General features: G+C 40.8%; 1 protein-coding gene across 1 annotated transcript in view; it reads left to right on the forward strand.

The window, feature by feature from the left end:
• Window positions 1-19,000, forward strand: part of diaph1 (diaphanous related formin 1) — a 101,351-nt gene that overhangs the window by 862 nt on the left and 81,489 nt on the right. The window lies entirely within an intron of this gene.

Below are 19,000 nucleotides of genomic sequence, written 5' to 3' on the forward strand. Positions count from 1 at the left end.
GAAGTTTTCCCCCTAACACGACAGATGGTTTTCTCATGTTTCAAGTGAGGTTACGAAGCAACAAACTACCTCCATACCTGTAATTTACTCTCACCCACCCCCTGAAGCTGTGCACCAGCTGTCAGCAGAGCTTGAGATGCCCCTCGTAGGATTCACGTTTTAGGTCAAAGTAAGTGGGTGTCAGACAGTGTGTGTGTGTGTGTGTGTGAGGAGTATGAGGAAGTAGCTGGCCCTCAAACTTTTGAAGGCTTGCACTGTGCAATACACCTCATGCTGTTCAGCCCTGACACATTGTAACAAGTCAACACATGACTCGGTGCTTGTGTTGTTTTTCACAGCGTATGAAAAAGAGGAAGGCTTGCTCTAAGTTGTTGTTGTATTTCTTTATTCCGGAGGGACCGTAGCCTATATGAAGACGTTTTTTGTTTTGTTTAGCAAGTTAAATAATTTTAATACAATAACGTCAAATGAATGAACACACTTTTCTGTGGCAAGGTGTGGCATTGGTACCTTGAGTTTTCACACGATGACTTAATCGCAGTGACGTAACGTGGTGTCTACCTGGCTGTGTCAGCATGTGTGATTCACAGTGTGGTGTCTTCGGTGGGAGCAGAGCATGACAGGGCAGAGGGAGGCACTTGGGTATTGATGTCTGTCGTCAACCATAGCAAACAGTTGCGTAACTCAACCCCATGGCCACGTCTAGCAACAGGTGAAAACTGATATTGTACACACACCAGACAAACGGTAACCATAGAGGATGCTCGGAGTCAGAAAACACATCTGCTCACCGAATAAACTGCCACAGTAAAAAAATGTGTGCACTTGCGCCCATTCAGACATCCATGCAGAGAGTTTTCAGGCTCTTTATTAGTCACAAGCCGCTTTATATCCTGTTGACAGAAATGGAAACAAACTGACATCAACCACAGTTACTTCAGTCCTATTATGTAAATTGTACCACATTGGAATAAGCCCAATAGCACCAAGCAGGGGGAATAGGAGATAGTAGGAAATATGATTTTGATAACAAATGTACAACATGGAAATACAAATAAAATGTGTATTGTATAGCGAGCAAGAAGTCAATAGCATAGTGCATTATGTTTTTGTTTTCAGCATTTGACAAATGTCTAGCTGAAGGGCCAGGCACAAAAATAGATGAAAGCATAATGTACTGTGGGGATTGGTATCATATTATAGTAGTTTTGAAGGTTTATAAGTAAACATGAGTCATAATAATCAGCGATCAGTTGTGCAATGTCCTGAGATAGCACTGCATTCATGAGTCTGTGTTTGTGAGAGTGCCTGAAAGCATGAGTGTGTGTCTGTGTGTGACTGCCCATCTTAAAGTGCGGTCTGTCCTTGACTTAAGTACGCCACTTACTTAGCTACTGAACCTATTCAGGCAGAATTTTTTTATTACACTTCAGTTCAGACAACAGCAAAGGAGGCGCAGGATTATGTGTGTTGTACTTGAGCTGCAGTGAGATTTCATCTGTCAGCTATCTATGACTTCATGACTCCCTTCCCTTCTCAGACATACCAGTGATAATAACATGATGTGATATGTATGACTTAGTGACGTGTCTGTGTGTGTTCTCCACTCAGCTTGGTATTTGGTCGTCCGAGCCAAAATGATCTGTGTGTGAATGTATCTCCATTGTGTCGTCTGGGACTGAATGAAGCAGTGTGGGTGTGTTATCCAGCTTTACTCATCATCTCTTTTCCTAGATATGGTCACAGTTTCTGGATTAATCTAAAACTAGAAGGACGTTTTTTTTGTTTGTTTAATACATTATGTTGTCAGTTGCATTAAGACAGATACCAGTGGTTTCCGCAGCATGCAGAACTAATGAGAGCATGATTTTTATCTTTTAACTTTCATTTCACCAAAATACAATGGGTGTATTTATATTCTGCCACATCACCTTACTTCCTCTGCCTGTTACTATTTCAAAACCACTTGTCATTGCTATACAACCATGTGCAATGAACACCGAGTCAAAAGGTTGATGATGTTTTTGTTTCATTATTTGTTGTAAATGAGTGCGATACAATGATGATGATGATCGTAGGGCTCTTATTGGTGTGTGTGTGTTTAAGGTATGTTCTTTTTTCATAGAGGTTGCACAAGTACATTTCGTTGTGCTGTTTTAAACTTCATAATGATAATAAAATGATTTGATTTGATTAATGTTCAACAATTAGTTGTCCTTATGGTTGGGCTGCAGCCTCTCGACACAAACACATTCACCAGTGACTGGCGCTGACAACAACTATGGTGATAGCTCTATAAATTAAATGAAAGCCCTAAAAGCGTCCTTGCTGGCTGTGTGAGGCTAAATGTTGCCTAACCCCAACATAAACCCTGGTTTACTACTCTCCCTCACAAAAGCAACCTGCAGGGATGTAATTTTACCCTGCTGTGTGCTCTCTTTGAGTGTGCCTTTTTTAAGCGTATATAACCTGTACTTAGGTTCAACAGGAATGCTTTACATGATTCACTGTGCTCACAGGTATATCAGTAGCAGAGCATGACCCAGGTATTCTGTTTAGCAGGCTGTTGTAGCTGTGCTCCCTGAAGCTCTGTTTGTGTTCCTCAGGCCCAGAGACACAGAGAGGCTCTGCATCCATGAATGATGTTGACATAAACAGGCTGGCGGAGCTCAGCAGGCAGACGCAGTGTGGATTAGCCAGGGATCACTGCCCTGGACAGTTGTTTGGGATACAAGGTGAATTTCTAGATCGCAGATTCTGGCTCAGGGACATCTTGCATGCATTTGGCCCGTTATCTGTTTTTTTTTTTTTTTTTTTTGTAGGTGAAAGTTCTCTCTAGTAGAGAACAGATAGAGCGTGTTTTAGCAACTGATAGTAAATGATGGTTATCGAGGAAACCTCTAACCACTGTTTTCAGTGAGTTGTGCCTTTGGTCATTTTTGTTGGGTTTCTTGGACATTTTTCTCAGATTTATTGGTTAACCCATCAATGACTTTAAACTCTCATTTTGATCAATGTGATAAGACTGTGGGTTAGATTCTGGGCCAGAATTTTTCTTACAGAGATTTGACGCTCGACTTAGGAATTGTTTACATCACATAAATTGCACTTGGGAGGGTTGTTGTTAATTCTGATCATTGTAAATATTATATAATTATCTTATAACTTACAGTATTTCAGGTAACATGAAGATGCACACCTGCTCAAGTAAATGGTGAACCCTCAAGCGGCACATATTTCCTTTTCTTGTTGAATATTCACAGAGTTGGAAACTATGCTGACTTGCTCATGCATGCAACCTCAGCCCACCAGCTATATCGCCGCTGTCATGTTAATAAATGTGAATTCTTTTCACTTTTTACATCAAGAATGATAAAAGGTGTAGCAGTAACAAAATGGATGTAAAGAAAACTTTAAAGCAGAAGTAAGTGGTCCGGTCGTTTTCGCTAATGCTGCGTTCCAGGCAGGCTTTTGAAATCGTAAATTACAGCTTCAAGTCACAACTTACGACTTTGTAGCGTTCCAGGCAACCCACTCGTGTTTTTCCGACCGGTTTTACCAGTGAAAGTCACTATAACGGCCACTCGTAACTTCCGACCGGTGAACTCGTACCAGATCGAACTGGTACGACTTCACGGTCGGAAAAATACGAGTTTCCTTGAACGCACCATAACAGTCCTCGTCCCTACGTCGCCACATTCACGGCGTCCCTTGGCTGCACACACAGCCCTGCATGCCGTTCTCTCTCCTCATTGGATAAAAACTGTAGGATACGATAAATGTTTTCTCCTCGGCTCAGAGCAGAGCAGAGGGACTGAGAGACCCGTGTTTCAGTCCAAACACTCTATGTAAGTGATTGCTGTCGGAAGATATAACTATTTAAGACTTATATTAACACAAATATATCACTTACTTCTGCTTTAATGCCTCAAGAATAAATTTGTAACGGATAGGTAGATCCGCAGAGATTGACAGCTTCAGAATCTTCACAGAACATATTGATGTTTCATCACCATTCACATTATTTGCCCTACAGCTTTATTTAAATACTGCATTTGTGTTGTAGTTAGTAGCATATGTCATTTGTGGTGTTGTAATTGGGATTGGTCCCCACTTTGCCCCCAGGCACAGGTTTAATTCCTGAACGCATGTTGGTGTTGATGCATTAAGGCCTGATTAATGGCAAATACAAGTGCAGCTTCCTTCAAGCATGAGAACTTGAGCCTGCGTATTTCTTTGTGCAGCGGTGCACCTACTTCCTGGGGGAACCACCTCAGCAAATGCTTAATCTAAGATAATGCTGTGAATTAAGCCAGTCGCCACTCTTCAGTCACAGTCTGACACAAGCAGTCTGAGTCAAGTAAAATAGTCAGGAGTTAGAGTCGGGGCACAGCAGGTCACTTTTCTTTTTCTTTGATAAATATGTACGTAGACGTGTTTGTTGTGTTTCCCCCAACACTCGCAAACTCACACGCAACACTGAGAAACACACAGACAGACACCGTTTCCTGCTCTCTAGATTTCAGGGGAAGAAGAGCATACTGTGAAGTGAAGAATAGGATGAGTGAGTGCCAGCATGAAACTAGAGTGGTTAATGGACTGCTAGTGGCAGGGGCCTCTTGGCTCGGAGTCAGCAGGAGTATTTTAGAGAGCAAGGCGGAGCAAGGGGAACCAACTAAGCCATCACTGACTGGAGAGTGGAGGAGGCGGAGAGAAGGATCACATAAGAAATGCAGAAGGTGAAGCAGTAAATATATAAGTGGTGATGCAGCCAGTGATAACAACAAGTTACTCATGGTGCAATGGATATAGAGAGGTTACATTTTAACACCACAGTTAGTTGTGACTCACCCTCATGTTAAATTAATATCCTGTTCAGTAATTAGACGGACTGAAAACGCTTGTCAGAAGAATCTTCATGGATGAGAATGATGGTTGAAGAGCACAGTGGCCTCTGTTTACTCTGTCTTTACTGTACTTCACAGATAAGAGGAGCGACTGTTGGCTCAGCTGAGGGCCGTGTTTGGTTTGCTCTGCTTTGCCTGTTCTCTCTGGATGTGAAAGCTAAACTGTAGGAAAATAAAGTGCCAGTGACCACTTGGTTGAGGCAGGCACACAGAAGAATGCAGAGTCATGACACAGCTGAAATATAATACCTGGCACGTTCTTTCACCTTCACCTGGGTGGCTGTAGATGTAGATCTGTTTCTGACTTGTCACAGTTGACTTATTGAGTCTGTGTCTTCCGATTACAATCCTTAAGTACCCTCACCCGACCCTCCACAAGTTTCGCCTGTTCAAGGTCAGAATAAATTTATATTTTTGACTTTTTTTGTAACATAATAATCTATGTTTGACATCAAGACAATTGAATAAGTGAATGATTCATCAGGAAAATGACCATAAGTTGCCAGGAGACCTGATCCGTAATGCCCACCTTTTTTGTCAGTTTTCAGTTTGTAAAACATGTTTCTTGTCAGTATTGTACCCACAGAGTCTTATTAGTGAAATCTCCTATGATCCCATTCTGCATCCTTAAAGCGGAAAATCATTTAAGATTTTACAACAGCTTCTGGCATGGTGACACTTAATAAGACAACTGATCAGATACCTGTTCAGCCTGCCATGCAGAGCAGACAGTGGCAGGATCAGTATTAGACAACGTATACTTTGACGTAGTGTCACTGCTCCCTCTTGTCCTCGTCAGACGGTATAGCCGACTGTTCTTCTGGGTGTGTGTCTGTGATCTAAATGATGACTTATGGACTTGATGATTAGAGGTGTGAATCCTGTCACTCTTGCATCGTGTGATATTGTGTGAGTGGCTGTGGAGGAAACAGCATTCTGTGTCTGTGCATGTTATTGTCTCAAGCACATTTCCTCTTACTCAGAAGAGCTGTCAATAAGTGTCTGTGTGTACATGTTCCCTGGAGCTGATTCCTCAGTCAGTTTCACCTGCATAAATGTTTGCTGAAAGCCTTCATTAGGTGTGAGGTCTTTTTCTGTGAAAACTTCAGTAAATATACAGAGTATTGCAGACAGTGTTTCACTTACTTTGTTCACCCGTGTCTTTTACTTAAACAGCCCTCTTTGTCTGGTAGAGAGAGATGGCCTCTTTTACAGGAAATATGAAGCAACATATGAATTTTGTCTTTAACTACCCTGATCGCCGGGGTGTTATTGTTCACACACTCGTTTTGTCAACTGTTAAATCTAACTTCTCCTTCTTGCATCTTCTAATTGTTAATGCACACACACACATACTGTGATATTATTTCTCAAATTCTGTGGGCTGTGACAGGAAGTTGTGCAAAAATAGCGAACAGGATGCTTCCTTATTCATCCCCATTATTGCATAGCCTTATCTCACTCATTCCCTCCTTTCCAGCCATTGTGCAAGGAGGTACCAGTGGGCTAGTTAATGGTTATGTACATACACACAGCCCTCCCTCAGGATTTTAGAGGCCTGGATTATGTTAAAACATAGAGCAGAGTTTATATCATCGGAGCCTAAACGGGACAGAGTTGAAACATTCCAGAGAGTGAAACTGGATAACGCTGAGTGACTTTACTACCCCGAGTAATCAGAGCATTGTCTCAGCTGTTGGTGAGACAACAGTACAGTACCAGCCCAAACATTTAAAATTCACATCAAAAAGGTCACAAATACTATTAAATTCAATCTTCAGAATTTCAAACAAATTAGACCTTTTTTAACAACCGGTGCTGCTAAGGCGTACCTACAGTACATTGTATGATATTTTCCCACATCAACTACTGTTTCACAAACTGGTCTTTCACAGGAGCCACGACTCTTATGGTGCAGACACACCAACTCTGGCGGCGACGGATCCCGACGCAACGAATCACCGAACGCACCAGCGAGTGGGCGGGTCTGTGTGACGTATTGCGGAGCTTGAGTTTCGCTCTGCCGTTTCCAACATGGTGGCTGGGTCACAAACGATCTCATTTTACAGTTAAACAACACACTAAAGTATGTTTCTGAAAACATTTGAGGCGGGAAATGTGTAGTGCAGTAACAGAATCTTGATTCCTATTTGATCAACACTGCCTAGTTTGATAGTTTGAACGGAGTTTCGGGAGCTGGCTGCATCCGTCAGACGGACCCAATTTGCATAAAGTGGAAGTGGAGTCGTGATTATGGAAATTCACATACGGCGACTGGTCCGTCAACTGGACGTGTAGGATCCATGATGCACCGCGCGGCCGGATCTCTTGCTCTGCATAGACAATGAATGGGATCTGTCGACTTGACGTGCGTCGCCGGAGTTGGTGTGTCTGCACCTTTAGACCAATTGAACAACTTAACGAAAGAGCCCTTAAGGTACTTGTCATTCGTATCATCACTGCAACATCCTGGTAAAATATAATTTTGTATATTTTATAACTCAACGAATCATGTCCAATCCTCCTGCAATCATGTAAATCTACTTATTTTGTTATCTATCGGCCCTCTGTTTTTATGGACTTTTTATGTCAATTGTTGTCTTGTTTGGGGAGTACGGATGAAATTTAGCAGCAGTGCCAAGTCCAGTGTATTTACAGTGAGTACTCATGTACTCAGTGTCCATTAATATGCACTGTCCCATCTACAGTAAATAAACAAATTAAATAAATAAAAATAAGTAGGGGAGAGCCGCCTCAATTGTAACGGTTTTCACTTTTCACTCTACTACACAGAGATCGTTTTATCTACATACAGTGTTGGTGCCATATGCTGAGATAGTCGGGTTTGTGTTTGTGTTTGGCCTCAGCTGTCAGTTTTGCACCTTTCATGCACGTCACGGGGGGGTGTGGTCAAGGAACAGTGATTGAGTGATTGAATGAATGGGCATATATTCACCTGTTTACCGCGGCGGCTGCATGGAGAGGGGGTGAGTAGGGAGAGCGTATTTTTTGTTGACCGCTTAATCTAACTACAAACTGAGTACCTGAACATCTTGCCGTGCCTTGCCTTGTTTGTCTGTTTGTTTGACGTTGGAAATAAATACGCACTCAGTCGGAAAACACGGAAATGGCTCTGTTGTTTATGTAGCGAGTCAGCAGTGCAATGCTCCCTCACTTAGCCTCTCAGTGACTCCGTTATCTGTTTTGAGTCACTATATACAGTATGTCATATTTTCAGGCAAAGTACCAATACATGTCTGCTTTTAAAAACGACTTTAAGTTTTTCAATTAATAAAAGAGGTCTTGAGTAATATAACTGAAAGCGGACTGTGTCCGATGTTACAACTGAAGCGCTGGTGCGTCTTGATTTTAACAGCGGGTTTGATAATTGCAACACTGCTAAAAAGTAGCATTAAACTCATCGTTTTCAGTTCAAATCAATTATATTTCATTCAGTGAACTGCTTAACGTTTCTTTAACACTAAGAATGTCCTATAAAAATTAGGGATGCACGATAACATTTTTTTGAAACCGATACCGATAACCGATAACTTTTTGCTTCCAAAGGCCGATACCGATAACCGATAACATACTTGGAGATTAAAAAAAAGACTAGTGAGGACCTAACATATATCATGACATCAATACTATAAACAAACCAAAAACAGTTTTGACTCTTTAAATTAATATATTCTATTAACAAGCCTTTCAAACATTTGCTAAAAGATATCAGACAAAACTATTTGATATCTCAAATGAACATCTATTTAAATAAGCTGCATTACTTATTTATATAAAAATAAAAGACTCTAGAACTGATGCAAATACTTTGCATTATTTTATTTATTTGTTTTACTCATTTAAAAATAAATACAAAGTGGGAAAAGTGCATCCCACAAGTTAAAAAAGCTTGGCTGGTTCCATACAAATGAATAACTTTTCAGAGAGAGAGAGAGAGAGACACACACAGGCAGACAGACAGACAGACAGACAGACAGACAGACAGGGTGTCTGTGTGAGAGGGGGTGGGGGGGTGCAGGGGTGTGTGTGTGTGGTTGAGGGGGAGAGAGTGTCTGTGTGTTTGTGTCCCGGTGGCTTCTTACAGTTAGCTTTATGTTGCTAGCGTCGTTAGCATCGTCCTCGTAGCTTTAAAAACTCCGTCGGAGCGACGCTCATGTTTCAGGTGACTGACCAGGTTTGCTCGCGCTATTTTCCCTCCTCATGGAGCTTCTTTGGAACATTTATTACAGATATCCAGCGAGCTGTCTTCTTTATTACCGTCCCACATTAGCGCCGTCATGTTCTGTGTTTACAAACCCAGTACTCACGTTGTGCTGCGTTCACGTGTTGACGGAAGTTCCCTGTTCCCGTTTTGCAAGCCGTTCTTCAGACCTTTTTATGTTCATATTTCTATGGTTTATGTGTAATAAGGGTAATTGGGATAAGTCAAGACAAGTCAGCAACTACCAAAATTATGACCGAGTTGACGAGTTGTTTTCCGAAATTACGGACTATTCTGATTTCAGTCAGAAAGTTGTTTTTGGGATTATAGGGAGGTCACTTGAGCATTCACTGCAGGCCGCAGGTCTCCTGTAGGAGTAGAGCAGAGCGCTCTGAGTGAGAGCGCTTGGTAAAAAAAAAAAAAAACGACCCATACAGCAGTGCTGACAAAAAATATATAATAAATCTTATCGGGCCGATAAGTTATGATATCGGATTTATCGAAATGACGTCATAATTTCCTGATATCGGGCCGATAATTATCGGACCGATAACTATCGTGCATCCCTAATAAAAATATTGTTAAAACTTACTGAAAGTACCAGTTGGAGCGTTTGTGTGAATTCCTTGATAGGAGAATGCATGCGAACACTTATGCTGCGTTCGATTGCACTCTGAATTTTTTTTTTTTCCAGAAGCAGCGTTGCTCTTTCTCTCTCCCTCGCTCTCTCCCTCTCCTTCAAATAGCTAATATCCTTCCCTAGCAGTACTTTTTGATGTTCGAAAGACATCCAAACAAATATCACCACTGTGGCCGGCCATGTTTTCCGAGGTTGTGCAATGAAACGCATTTACCTCGGAAGTCGTCATTTCCAACGAGTGCAATCGAACGCAGCATTAAGAGTCCCATTCATAGCCTATACCTGCACTGACCCCTGTTGCAAAAAACAAACAAAGAGCAAAATTATTCGAGCTGTGTTTGCAAATGTCTGCCGTTGTTATAATTGTAACATGCGTTAATGCGCCACTCGGAGCACCGTCCATTTGGTGTTGTTTACAGAACACACCTACCAATAATTATGTGTTAAAACGATGCAAACTACTGACTAACATATACATAAAGACACCCAAGCGGATTTTAGCTCTGTAACATTAAAGAAAAAATCTGTAGTCAAAAACTAATGTGGGAGTGAATTTTTATTACTTTGCGAAAAACCAGCTTCCCCGACGATATCTCACCGCAGCATGGAGGAAAACACTTGCACTTTCCCGGGCATGTGTATTACGGTCCTTGTCACATTCTTACGTAATGACGTCAATCAAGAGAAAACGTGAACGTTACAACCGTGACGCGTTACTATTGAAGCGGCTCTCCCTTACTAATAATGTTTCCATTTTTCCTTATGCTAACATGCTACTGTATTAGCTATGAGTTACGATCAGTTGGTCTTGACATAGAGCTTCCGCTTTAAAGATACAAGTTGAGTTTTAATTACCTGATTATTCGGCTAGGGTGGTGGGTAGAAACACTTAAGACAGTGTGCTGAAGTTGTAGTGTTCCCACAGCATGCACAACCATCATCAACCAATCCGCAGACCACTTGCACGCCAACCCGTGGAGATTTCTGAGCATTTGTTTAGTTGCTGTGACCTCATCATCTTGTCATTTTGTGAATTATGTTATCTGTTTATAGAATGAAGAATGTAGTATTTTAAACCACATGTTTTGCCTTATTGGTATATCCTCCGAAGTTTTGTCAGTTTCTTTTTGCTGATGTTGTGGTTTTATAAACCTTGTTAATATTTTCACATGGTCCACTGCTTATAAGCTTCTTGCATTTCTGGCTCAACTTTTTATGATAAGTAGACCAGTCAGCAATTTACCTTTTTTGTACGTGTGTGTGTCTGCATTTTGTGTTAATGCAGTGGGATGAGACTGACTCAGCTGGCTAGATATTTTGCTTCTGAAGGTGTCAGTATGCTTCTTCGGAAGTGCTTGTCGGGTGGTCAGGTAGCTCGGTCAGATGGCTGTGAAAACCCCTTCCTGTTCACCTTCCTGTTCACCTTGTTTGATTAAGGGATGCGTTACCCTTGTTTGATCTTACTGCAGATCTACATCTATAAAGATGTGTCCCTAAAAAAAAAAAAAAAAAACCCTCAGTGGACACTTTGTTTTTAATAAATGCTTTGGTTGTGTATGACATACAGTAGACCAGCCCAATAGTATTTCAGTTACTTAAATAGTGTTTAGTCACGATGTATTTTTCTTATTCCAGTGACTGGTTTTAACAAACTGACACCTATTTTTCAGAAGTAAATGTTAAGTTCTCCATACAACATATTACCACATGTGTATTTTGGCCTTTACGTCATAAATGGATTACCTCATAGAGGTCGGTGGCCTTGTTCTCCTTCTCAATACCAGCCTGCAAAAGAAAGCAGTGACATGAGGCATGTTTCCCTTTAACAGAGTTATTCTGCTTTTTTAGCAACCAGCAGTTGGACCAGCAGTTGGATTGACAAGACGGTAGGGCTGCCCCGGAACAAAGATTTTCTATAGTCGACATTAAGGGTCATTAGTCGACTAATCGACACAGAGACAGTGTTTACCATTGATTAATGAGGCTAAAAAATCGCTAATTGATCCATGGGCGGATGGTCCGGCTGGACACCATCCTGCCATAGTCTCACACATCACACAGCTGATGAACTTGAGTAATAACTGTCTCACAAGTGCAATATCGCAGGGACCTGCCATGTAAAAGAATCTGTATTTGGCCCTTCAAATTAAAAGCACTCTAGTCTTTCATGCACAGTTCATTCATATAGATTTTGACTTAATTTTGACAAGACACAGCTCCAAATGTTTTTTGTTTTTTTTCTGCGACCAGTCGACTAATGACTTCTTGGTCGACTAATCAGAATCAGAATTCAGAATTTATTTATTTGTCATTGCACAACAGCACAACAAGATTAAAAGCTAAACCTTAAAGTGCAACCACACATAGAAACAAGACAGACAATAAACATTAACACAATCAGTGCCGACATTCAGTTATTCAACAATCAACAATTATGATCCTAATGCTTGGTCGACTATTTGGGTGCAGCCCTAACAGATGGGTAGACTGATCCTCACAGATATGAATGCTCTTGGCAGTGTGTTTACCTGTGTTGTGTGTGTGTGTGTGGGGGTCTTTGGTAGGATTACAGTCAGTCCTACTCTCTGACTCTACCTAGTCTCCCCCTGACAGATTACAGTTAATCTCAGACTGCTCTCAACACAATGATTGTGAAAAGCATGGGCCCACATGTCGCTCTCACAACGGAATATGTGGAGGAAAACAGTTCATGCCTATTACAGGGAATGACACGGAAATTCGAGGCTCTGGAAAGCAATTTAGCAGCTGGACGCCCTGCAGTGTCTGTGATGAGCACAGAAAACAAAGTGGAACTTAAAATCTGTCATTACTCCTCTTTGTAATCACCATGTGTGCAGCTGACTAACAGCGGGGGCTTTAGCACTCATGGTCAGCTAATGAGTAAATGGAAGTGTGTCAGACAGCAGGCAATAGCATCTGTTGATGTTGAATACACATAAACCCCAATTTAGGTTCAGCAGCATTTCAGTTTCACTTTTTAACAGAACTAATCTGTATGTGTTCTTTCATTGACCTGGCTCATTAAACTACGACTTCGAGTGCACTATTAACAGTTAATTATTTCGTTATTACCCCCTAGCTATATTTTTTAAAACACAGATTGTATTTGTTTGGTTCACACTTATTGCAATTTGGGTGTCACTTTGTGTTCATCCAGTTTGATATACACTGATCCAGTGCCTCAAGCCTGACAGTTGACATTGTTGTGAGTGACTTTGACATGACACACAACAGCACACACAGGGGCATACTTATGTCCATGAAGAATTTTTCTTCCACTTCCTCCCAAGTAGAGTTTTCTTTTTAGGCAGTTCCCTTTAGTTACTATATAAACCTTACGCTCTTAGGTCATAGGTATGTAATGAGGTAGTTCTCGGATCTCTAGGAACAAATCCTGCCTCTGTCTCTGATGATTCAAAGCTGCAGTTGATGATGCACATTAGTCACATCTCTGTGTGCTGGTGGTACAGTAGACCACAGTGTGTGAGGTTACGAGGGAGGGAGAGAGAATGTCGTCTGTGGGTGACACTTTACAGTTGTTCTTGTTGTAAGATGGAGGTATGGATGAGGTTGGAGATTTATTCACAGTACTGTATATTCGTGTGTGTGTAAGATGTTAATGTAAACTGTGCTAACAAATGCTCCACTGCTTGTGAGGAGTTGATGTGTGTAGGTGGGAGAGTTGAAATGTGCAGTCCGTGCAGTAGTCTCATCACTTTTACAACTGTGCTTCAGGATACAACAGTTTATTTAAATGACTCTGAACACCACAACACAGCCAGAGTTTCTGTATTGAAATGAGTGTTAGAAGTGTAAAGTAAGTGGAGGTCCATGAAGCACACAGCCAAGAAACAAAATCAGTTTGCAATGTTAAAGCTTGTTTGGAGGCATCAGGCAAGGTCACAGCAGTAGAGTAGAGTTAACCCGTGGAAAGCTTTACTACAGCTCAAACAGGAATTGTGGAAATGAATGATAGTTTCATCATTTTGAATTCTGTAGACACATCTCTGGGGTCTTGTATAAAGTTATTATTTACACTGGCTTGGTGCTGCTGTTTTGTTACCGGAATGAATGATAGGGATAAACAACAACCTTTTATGTTTTGGTGATATGGGAGGTCTCTTATTTAGGGCTGCAATGATTAGTCGACGTAATAGATTACGGTTACTGATCCAGAGGAGCAGCGCTACAGCAGAAGCAGAAGGGGTGCGTTTGATTTCATCTCCGGGCTGCAAGGTGACATGAAAATAATATTGGTGAGAAATGAACGAGGAGGAGGGGGAAAAAAGACGTGTAAACGATTATTGATTTTTCTAAATGGTCATGATTTGTTATCCATGTACACGTATACACGTTTAGATGTTGACACCCCTAGTGCTTTCACACATCGGTGTGCAACAGATGTGAAAATGATCCATTGTTTCATTTTTCAACTCATATGGTTCGTGTTCACACAAGTGTGTTTTCACTCTGGTCCAAACAGTAGATGAGTGTCACATTTCCATGACGACTGACCAAAAAAAGACGAGTGATAGGTCATGTTTACCTGACTCCAGATTAAAAAAAATCTCTGAGAAGTAACGCTAAACTTTCACAAGACACCAATGCAGTTGTTTTTAGTGCAAACTCTATTTTAATAGTATTTTTCTTTGTGGTTGGTTGAAACAGCATTTCAAAAGCAAATTTCTACCGTGGGTCAAATTTTCTACCGTCTACCGCATAAACCGCGTATACCACGCAGCCCTAGTTGCAGCCCTACTCTTATTAATGAACTGCATTGTGATATTGTAGTAGGGAGATGTAGATGGTGTTCCCAGGTTTTGTCCTGGCTTATATAAAGACATAGACGTTGCCTTATGACTTCAGAGGGCGTAATTGAATTCTATGCTATTAGTGTCTGATGTACCTCCTTTAAATATCTCTATGGAGTATTTGTGAAACCCAATTGTAAAATCCTGCTCATCTCCAAATTAGTGGTTTAGCTGTAGCCTTGTGCTGCTTAACCCCACCCCCCCCCCCCCCCCCAATCCCCATTGTTTCCTATACTCAGCTTTCTGTGGTTGTTGGCGTGTGACATTTGATCTTTGTTGTTGTTGTCTGTTCATGCATGTGTGTTGGCTGTTTCCTTAGTTTTGCTTTCCCACAAGCACACACTTCAAGGGCAAGTGATAGTACCTGTAACTCATTTATGTTTTTTTAGACATAAATAGACAATATAATGTGAATATATTTCTCATCAGTCAAACATACAGTGAATAGTGATACAGTGTTAAGTGTTAAACACACTGCACAGACAACCGTATCTGTGAAAGTATAACTATGTGCAGGCTAATTCACTTGAAGAAAGATGGGAATAAAAGTCAGTATAACAGACAAGATTTTTTGTTCAAGCTTCTAACACTATTCTAAATTTAGTCAACAGGCTTGACCAATAAGCTCTCCAGCTCTCCAGTAGGCCTAGTTTAGAAAGAATATTTTCCATGAATATGAATATGAGTAGGTTAAAGCCAGAGATTACACTTTTTATAACCCTGGGGAGTGTGAACGGTCATTAGATACCTAATCACTGCACAAGTTTTACAATACTGTTTTATAGGACTTTTTATTGCTGCGGAATGTTATCAAAAATGTTCTGTCAGTCTCTCTTTAGGTTTTTCAATGCTGCAGTCAAATTGTTGGAAATATTTACATGAAATTCTCATTAGGATGCCGGGGTGGGGGAATATAAAATTGATCTTTTGTCCTCGGATTGTTTTTCAGAACAATGGCTTTACCCCTCAGTGACACAGATTGATTCATCAGAGTTCACTGTTGACCTTTACAAGATCTGCTAACCCAGATAGCATTGCTAGGCCAGGAAAAGCTTCCCTTTCATAACATGGTCTGTGGACAGTGAGGTTAAAGAGAGGCCTTTTGATTCTGGCCAATTAGCCCTGTTACCTGACAGGTGAGAGAATGTGTATATGATAATAAATGGCACATACAGCAAGTGCTCAAACTGAAATAGGGACGGTGTAGCACGAGCTTGTGGATAGATTGATTAGGTTGTATCCTTGGCTCCAACTGAATGTCCATAGCCAGAGGTTTTAGGCTCAGAGTGAAGAGACCTGGGGAAATTTCATCCTTGTGCCTGGTGGTCCCCTTATCTAGCTCAAACCATGGTGAATTCAGATTAGTAGTTACCGCTATGGCTATAGGATAGGTACACAGGAATTATATCCAGGTGTTGAATTAACTCTAAAACCAAATGACTCCAGAGAAACAGAAAAGAGCCACACACAACCCTGTTGAACGCATCTCCATTCAAAGAAAGCAAAGCAGCCGGTGGGTATTAGCCTAATCGTTACACATTAATTAGGCGTTTGATACTGTTAGTATAGATATGTTTGTGATCAAGGTGGATTAGGGTAGTTATAACTTTATTGAGCCTGTTGGATAGAAGCTTTGACAACACCTGTTCATCATAATCAGGCATTGACATGGGCCTGTAGCTTTTACAATCTGTTGGGTTTTTATTGCCTTTCAATATTACAGTGACAACTACATCCATCAAGGAGGAAGGCGGGAAGGAAGCCAGTTTCACATGTCCCTGTGTACCTATCCAAAAGTACAAGAGCCAGCTCTACTTTTAAAACTGTGCTGTGAAGCTGTCCAGGGCTTTATCAGACCTCTACAGTCTCCTCCACAGAGATGGCTGCATCTGATGAATCATTTTGTTCTTCAGTTGGGGTACGGAGGTTCAGGCTGCTAAGGAAGGCATGATATGATTGTATATCCAGAAATAAATTCACATTGAGTGCTTACCAGGCAGGTCATCATTGCTTGCGCGTGTTTATGCCCAGGTGTGTGTTGGTGTGTGAAAGTAAGCCTACTCTTCCCATTGACAGAGCAGGCTGACAATGTGTTTGTATGGAGCTTAACATCCCATAGTCTTCATCAATTTGCTTTGTGGCATCACATCATCAAACAGGTCTAATCATTAATAACTGAATATTGTTAATTTTATGATTTGAACATTAACAAACTTTAGTCGGTTTGAGGAGACAGACAGACATGAAGAGTCGCAAAAAGAAGGACATGGCAACAGTGGCCTCCCTTGTTTTAAGTGAAGGTGGGTGGGGGCGGTTGGGTTTTATGTCTGTATTAACAAAAGTAGACTAAGGACGAGGAGCAGTCATGCAGCAAACATGCCCCACTTGGAGTGACATACAATCATAATGTCTCTCACACACAGACAGTCCGTGCACTCAAGTAGTCAGTAGGTCAGTGAGGCGTGCAGGAGCATTAAAAAGTGCAGCTTGGAGAAAATCGGATGTGAAAGAATTGGAAGATGTCCAGTTCAGCGTGGTGTAATGAGACGCTGACCTCTTGGGGTCAGAACCTTACAGCAGTATTGGCTTTGTTGCTGTGGGACTCCCCTAATTATACCTCGCTGTTTATTTAGCTCTCTGTCATTGTTTGTGTTTTCCTGTTGCATGTTGCTTGGAAGTTGTAACTAGGGACTGGTAATCAAGGATGGGTTTTAGTTGTACAGTCTAGGCCTGGACGATATAGAAAAAAAGCTTATCAATTAAAAAAAGAATCATATTGATCGATACCGATAATTATCAAAAAAATTTAAAGAATATTTTAAGTGCGGCCCCGGCCATTTTATGCTATTGCTTATGACCTACTTTTAATAAAGAACACACAAACACTGAATACAAATTGAACTCTTTATTCAACCACATTTTACCATAACTGTAAGCAGTAAAAAAAAAGGCATACATAAGCAAGCCAGTGTTATATGCTCAACAAATGTCCCCACTGGCTTGACGAAAATATGTCTTCAGTGTGGAGTGGTTAAAATAATAATAATATTAATAATGAAAATAATAATCTTTATTTATAGAGCACCTTTTCATTCACAAATGCAGCCCAAAGTGCTTGAACAAAGCAACATCAGAAACAAAACAACAACAGTTAAAAACAACACATACATTTAAACAGCATCAACAAAACAAAACAATAACAGTGATAAAAAAATAAAATCTAAAAAAATAAAATCAACATGTATTAAAGGTGTACAGAAAAGAAAATTGAATTTGAGCCCACTTTGGGTCATAAAATTAATGTGATAACTCATCTTTCAGACGTTGTAGGCCAAACTTTGTGCAAAATTCTATTTTTGAGTAAATCCAGGATGAAAGTGTGTATTTTTTTTTTCGCATTGGATAATGCAGGCGCATGGATTATACGTCAGCCTGTACACGATTCACCAGCCACTGATATTGGATCCGTCATCTGTCATTCAAACGTCTGAGACACGCACACACACACGGAGCTCGGGCTCGCCCCAAGCTTTGAATATCCCGCCCGCTTGATAACGACCAATCAAATTAGTTTTCCTCACTCGGGTAAACTCGTGTTGCAGCTCGTGACAACTCGGCGCGACAAACAGACAAACGGCCATTTCTGTACAACACCTTTAAAAATTAAAAAGATAGGTTTTCAATTTCTTTTAAAAAATAGCTAAGGAATCTGCTATTCTCTCTCTCTCTCTCTCTCTCTCTCTCTCTCTCTCTCTCTCTCTCTCTCTCTCTCTCTCTCTCTCTATATATATATATATATATATATATATATATATATATATATATATATATATATTCATGATAAAACATGTATCATTGCTAACCAAGTAGCTTGGTGTGTGTGCAATGTGTCAGTTGTCTGCAATTTCCTGTTTCAGCCGTATGTGTAGGAAAGTGTTGAGCTGTAACTGGGCGTGCCTCCTAAGTAGTACTTCTCCTTGTACGATAGCATATAGTCATAGCAACCCTGTAAAAAACATTAGCTCAGAGGTTAACAAGATGACACATACATGCACACACACTGTACTGTCTCCACAATCATTTCAGCTTAATGTTTGGTGGTCACAGGTTTTCAGAATTTACTGATATTATTCACACACTTTGTTTAGTAGGAGCATGTGCATTCCTCCACACCTCAGTTACCATCCGTTTCCACCTCTCTACTGCTGTTCTCCATCAATGCAGCTTCTTCCCATGTCCTCTCCACACATCTCCCCGCCCCCTCCATTATTGTACAATCCAGCTGCTATAGGCCTGATTTCATAGGCAAATGTGAATGCTCCCAGCTGTACCTCAGATTTTAAGCAGATCTGTTTGATTTTAATAAATGTATAATAAATGCATAAATATAGGTATTGGC

Source organism: Trachurus trachurus, assembly GCF_905171665.1.
Source record: "Trachurus trachurus genome assembly, chromosome: 10".
NCBI lineage: Eukaryota > Metazoa > Chordata > Actinopteri > Carangiformes > Carangidae > Trachurus > Trachurus trachurus.